At 46.1% G+C, this 6,495-nt stretch overlaps 1 protein-coding gene across 1 annotated transcript in view; it reads right to left on the bottom strand.

Annotated features, from left to right (window-relative positions):
* The window catches only part of LOC104494348 (mothers against decapentaplegic homolog 3), a 69,490-nt gene that overhangs the window by 17,316 nt on the left and 45,679 nt on the right, over positions 1 to 6,495 (bottom strand). The window lies entirely within an intron of this gene.

Genomic DNA, 6,495 nt, shown 5'->3' with positions numbered 1-6,495 from the left:
TCAGCAGGAGGCTCACCACTGAGGCTGCCCGGCCAGCTCGACATCCAGACTCAATCCCAGCACCCACTGAGGCAGTGCTGCAAGGAGGCATTCCAGTCCCAGACCAGGAGTTATCCCTGAGAACAGTAAAATGTTTGTTTTAGGTAAAAGCCCTGCTCTGGATTTATTAATTTCTGAAGAGGTTAATCTGGGGTGTTCAGCCTGGAGCAAAGGAGGCTCTGGGGAGACCTTCTGGCTCTGACAACTCCCCGACAGGAGGGTGGAGCGAGGTGGGGGGTCAGTCTCTGCTCCCCAGGAACAAGCGACAGGATGAGAAGAACCAGCCTCCAGTTGTGCCAGGGGAGGTTGAGGTTGTCCCTGAGGAGCCATTTCTGTCCCGTTGGGGTTGTGCAGGGCTGGCGCAGGCTGCCCAGGGCAGTGGTGGAGTCCCCATCCCTGGAGGGGTTTCCCAGCCGTGTGGAGGTGCTGCTGAGGGACAGGGGCCAGTGGGGACCTGGCAGTGCTGGGGAACGGGGGGACTCGAGGAGATCAAAGGGCTTTTCCAACCCAATCCTGTGATTCTATGATCCTAACCTGAGGACAGAGACAAGAGCTACAGCAAGTAAAAATACATCAGTTTAGCCACACTTCTGAGGGAATTACATGTGTCCTATCGAACAGGCCATTTGCAACCATGGCTGCTGTGCATGTAAAGGGACTACACCTCAACGTGTGTGCAAATGAAACTGGACTTGTAAAATACTGAGAGTCATGAATTCCCCTTGTGACAAACTAATCCAAACCCACTGTAGATACCCTGGCTTTAAACAGTGCTCACCAACATTACAAACTAGCAAGGCCTCCACTTCCGTTTTCCAAAAGGCAGCTTGAAAGCCAAAACCAGTCTTTACATCCAGCCCGTGTCTCCTCCAACTCCTCTTTCACCTAATTCAGTCCTCACCCTGGAACAGCCTGATCCTAGCAAATCTTCCAGGGAAGTGAGACAAGCGCATTCAAATCCTCTCTAGCAGATGAAAGAGCTGGAGCAGGGTCTTCTGCAGCCTGGATGAGGGCTCCGCTCCCTGAGCCACCCAAGAGGAACGGCCCCTAGACACTGTCTTTGAAGACTTCAAAGCTCTTCATTTCCCTCCTTTTTCTTAATGACCGAAATGAAACACTTCAGGGGTTCAGTGAAAAGATTTTTTTTTTTAATTTGTCAAGGAAAGGAGGAAAAAAAAAAAGAAAACTGAAATTTTACTGGGAATTATTTCCCTTGGTTCTCTGTGTTGGCAGCCAGTCTAGAAAAACAAAATGAACCCACACCAAAATACACAAACAATTAGTCAAAGCGTGGTTGCGCTCGTCTTGGCTGCCCTAGGAGAGTTTTCCCCAAAGCTTCTCGGGCAGGGCTTGGTAATGCGCTCACCTCTCGTAAACACTGCAACAGCGGGAAGGCCAAGTGCCACCAGTTCAAGCTATTACTGACAAGCACTTGATTTAGGAGAGCAGGAAAACACGTTAGATAACTGCTCCATGACGAACAAAGGAGTCAATGCCACCACTGAGGGACTTGCTGGTACAGCTTATAAAACGCCTAAAACCTGCAAGTACGGTACGGCCCTGAAAAAGGTGCAACACCCACAGCTATGATTTACAGCCCATATTTAGAGTGTCTGTTTCTTCATATTCTGCCCGTTATTTAGGGGTCACACGTTCTCCTCACACTGCTCCTGTGACAGTGTGACCAACCATCTGAGTGTCTGACCCAGATTGAGGATCCAAGTGTGTTCTCACGCCAAGCTCCTTCTGAGAACGGGAGAGCAGAAACTGCTCTTCTCAGGGGGAAGACTCACGAGGAGGGCACCAGTCACTAGAACTGATCTGCTGTGGAAGGTGGGAATCTTGGTATTCATTTCAATGGGGCCAAGACTTGACTTATGTGACCCCAAAAAATGCCAGTTTGGAAAAATTTCAGAAATATACCTACCAAAATTATGAAAATGTTCACCATCAGCAGAGGAACATCGCAGCAGCACAGACCTGCATTGAGGGGGCGGAGACTGGGGGGACGGACACAACAAGTGGATGACTTTGGGATAACTTGCAAGGGTGGGTCTCTCCCTCCGTTTCCCAGGAGGGCAGGGGAACAGCTTCAGTGGCTATCTCAAACAAACCCAGCCCAAAAGCACAGCATGGCTCTCGACCTCTAGCATTGCAGCCACTCATTTGTGTTAGCAGAGACTGCACAGTGCTTAAAACGTGCCGGGCTTGTCGTCTACCACTGCTCATGGCACGAGTGCTGTCTGTAAGGCAGAAGAGATGGACTTCTCTACAATCTTACCGAAAAAGACTTTTTAAAATGACAGAGCCGTATGTTCTATTTTCAAATACAGTAACCTCCCCTACTCCCCTCTTCCCCAATAAGAAGATAAGGTAAAAGAAATGATATTTCTGCAAAGCCCTGGGGGCTAATCACATTTTGATGATTGTGAAATCTCTCCTCAGGCTCTCTGTTAAGGGACTTGGGACAAAACATCGCCTGCATGTTCTTGGGAGGAACGTGGCTAGGCAACAGGGCAGCTTTATTTCTTTCTGCTGTCCTGCCTCAAGTCTCAAGGAGAATTTTTTCCAAAGCAATAAATAACTGCTGCGACAGGACACGAGGTTAGATAAGCAAACCCTGTGCTTTGCTGAAGACAGCTCCAGCACACCCCTGGGTGGCTGTGCTGGGGTGGGAGAACGTTGTCATGCCTCACAACATGTTCGTTCCAGGCTGCATTGTGGGTGTTATCAATGAAGATAATGACTAGTGCATCCATATCCTACAGCTCAGAATTCTGAGTCAGTGCTTGGCAACAGACGCCCAAGGAGAAGCTACCCCAAGGCCGGCAGGTTACAGGATGATGCATTCAACCACGATCAAGAGGTACCCGGCAGAGAGGTTGCTCCACATTCAGGGCAGTTATAACCAGACATTAAAAAATACTGAGTGAAGGAAAGACCAAGTCTCCAGGAACACAGTCAGGTAATTTAACTGCCTGCACAACAGTGTTAGGTATGGTCAGGACACCAGTGCAGTGTCAGTAAGAAACAAACCTGCCCCTCGGGCTGAACACCTTTAGGATTGATCACGGTTATATGTTGTGACAAGCCATTTACTAGGAAGGTTTAACGCATGAAACTGCTACTCCAGACCATCCAGACAACAGTTGCTCAAAGAACAAAGGGCAACAGTGACCCTTAATAGCAAAAACAGAGAAGGGAGGAAAAAAAGAATGACAGAAACACTGAGGCTTTTTATTATTTTTTTTTAAACAAATCCTCTGTAACTGTCTGAAAAAGGAATAAATAGGAGAACATTACATGGCATAACAGGAATTTGATTTCCAGGCCTGACTGGGGTTTTTTTGATTGTTGTTTTGGGGTCAGGTTTTTATTGGTTTTGTTAGGGACTGGGCAGGGGGTTGGTTTTTTTTCTAAGATACCTGATTTAATTTGTCAGATCTTGAATCAGGAAAGGAAAAAACCAAAGCCCACACTTCAAAAGAGGTACTTGCTGTTTTGTATTTGCCTCTTTGAGCATTTTGCTGCTAACTTCCCTCTAGATGGGCAACAAAACTCTTCCTTGCACCCATTCTCCTTCTGTAAAGGTAAAGATGCAATCAGTGGAAGGCAGTAGTGCAAATGAAGCAAAGGGATATAAACAATGAGATATCACAGGGGGTTTGTCACAGTTCAGGTTTACTCTACACACTCCAGTTTGCAAAACCCATCAGTTTTATATCCCCGTCATTAATCTTCCAAGAGAGCAAAATGCCTGAAAGCTCCAGTATCCAGTAACACCAGCATGTGCAAAAAGGGGTGAGGAAAAGAGAAAAACAATCAGGAAGAAAAAGTTTAAGTTAAGCTTTTCCAAGAGTTTCTCACTAAAAACCATGAGCAGAAGTTGGTTTTCAAAACCTAGACAAGTAAGTTGTCAGGACACTAAAACACACCAAGAATTACAGCCACAGGCTGTGAGTGTCTCTTCAGCACAAAACATGGTAAGTAGCTCCTCACTGGCCTGTGTCTGGTCTACACCAGGGAAGTGTTTATTCTTGCAGCAGAACCCAGCTTTTGCGTGCAGAGCACTGCGATACCCACAGGGCTGCACTGAGAAACTGGATAAAATCTCAACTTTCCCTGAATACAGGCCACACGAACAGCACTGAATTAAAAAACCATGACCTATGCAGCATGTCTGTAATTCCAAAGCTGATCCCTTGCCACCTCTTTCGCCTCAATTTGCTCAGCATCACTAAATTTTCCAATTTCTGGTGCAGATTTAACACTCAAGCTCTAGCAGTAGAAGGAACCATGTCAAACGGAGGTTTGCGATACACGTTATCATGCTGCCATAGAGGAAACTCGTCATTAATACTTGTACTTAGCACTTCAATGTATAGGGCATTAAAAGAATTAACAAACATCCAACTTGCCGCATGTCTTGATGGCGAGGGTAAATTTTTACTGCACCCAAATCAATGAAGTGAAATGATTCTCCCCAAGCAAAACAAAAGTTGGCATCAGAGCCAATACCAGGAATAAGGAGTTCACCGCCCCCTCAAGGCTATCAACAATCTCCACTACTCTGTGCCGGTAACGCTCTCAGTTGTACTGCGTATTCTTCCCACTAAAGCCCTCCTTGGATCTAGAAGAAAACCACAGCTCCTCCAGGTCTGCAGATGGCAGCTGACTTCCGATGCTCCCAACCTCTGCTAACAGGAGCTGACGTGCTGTGGCAAAGGCGCAAAGAGGAGGCACCAGACGCAGCCTGGGAATCTGTGGGCAGCTGATGGCACTCTCTGGGCGACCGCTGCGCATGTACTTACAGGTAAGCACGGGGTCACAACCAACCAGAGGCTCCACGCATCTGCTGGCCATCAAGTCTTGAACAGAGACTGCTAGAATCTACAGCTTGCGGTACCAGTTAAGATTTTAAAGGTAAAGAGCAATTCCCATCTCTTCTGATGCTGCATAATTCTTCTCCTCAAGTCTCATTTGTCCGGGATTTGAAAAGTCGCTGACAACACAGAAATTACCAGTATATCTTGTGCGGGCTTCTAACTGCCTATTTACATCTTGCAGTCTTTACTAAGGCTTTGCAGACTTCCCCTTCCCCCACTTGAAAGCTGAAGAAATACAGCACCGAGAGTTGATGTCAGGATCAGATTATGACAGCATGAGTCATTTATTAAGATTCCAGTAATGCTAAGCTCTTTAGCAGGTGCCTTGAGACCATATTTTTCAGAGTCTAATTTCAGATTCAGACATAAGTACATTTTATTGGTTTACCATAAACTCTGTCCATTGTTGCTTCTCTAAAACCACCTCCTGCTAGTCCTGTGCTGCACAGCTCTCTTCTCCGAGCTGTGTCCACTTCTCCTCCCTGCTGGCATGCAAATAACAGCTTAGTTTAATTTGGATTTCTTTAAAGCTACAGAGAGATCTAGTTTTGTCATGCTGTATCAGGATTTAAACATTTTTCTCCTCTATACTTTTTACTATTCTGTTATTCACACCACTTCTACTTACGGCACAGCTACAGCATGGTGGCTGCTGGCTCCCAAACCCAGCTTCCTTTCCTCTGGTTTTAGCCATTTTGTAATTATACGCCCCCTACAATCTCCCCTCCTCCCTTTTCTGATAGCACAGCAGATAGGTTCTCCAGAGGCCCAGCCATGCATGTCCCCCACCCTCCTACCCCAGAAAGGACAGGAGATACCCTAATACTTAAGGCTTAATCATGAACCCAGCTTTAAACTTCCTACTAAACTCGCCAACATTTCTGCCGCCTCTGCTTGTCCGATTGCACTTGGCCCTCCAAGGTGGAGGGGGACAGGGCAAGCTTTCTCCCAGTAGGAATGTGGTAATTCTCTACTAGTAATTCACCACGAGTAGAACTCTGTAGAGAATAAGGGATGTATGGGGAATCTGAGGCCAGAAGTGTTAGTTACCTTTTGTGGAGCAAATGTAACTTCTGGTATGACTTTTATAACTCCTCTAAATTCTAAATCCAGTTTTTCTAAGCAGTTTGTTTATTTCAGCAAAGTTTATTTGCCCGAATCTGTATCAGACTCATCTAAATTTATTTGTGCTTGAGCCTTAAGGTGAGTGGGGGTGGAGAAAACAGCCACAGTAAGAAGCTCTGTCTTTTTGAAAAGTCATTTATCTCATGAGCTCGTCATTTCCTCCCCAAATCTCCTGTTTAACTCCAGTCATGAAATCCAAAACCCAACATGCTTTCATCCAACCAAACCAGCAACTTCCTCTCCCTGAGGAGATTCCAGGCATACTGATGGGTCTGTGTATTTGTACCTTCAGAGGAGTTTCATAAGGAGAAAATGGATGGTTGGAAATGCCAAAGAGGTTCCGATAATCTTCCACAACACAGGGTGCATTCAAAACAAAAGCATTTCGAGAAAGCCTGAGTAACTGGAGCATATGGTCCTGCCAGCAATCGACAAAAAAAAAAAA

Source organism: Buceros rhinoceros, unplaced genomic scaffold, assembly GCF_000710305.1.
Source record: "Buceros rhinoceros silvestris isolate BGI_N320 unplaced genomic scaffold, ASM71030v1 scaffold12300, whole genome shotgun sequence".
Lineage (NCBI taxonomy): Eukaryota > Metazoa > Chordata > Aves > Bucerotiformes > Bucerotidae > Buceros > Buceros rhinoceros.
This window is presented reverse-complemented; position numbering and strand designations above follow the sequence as displayed.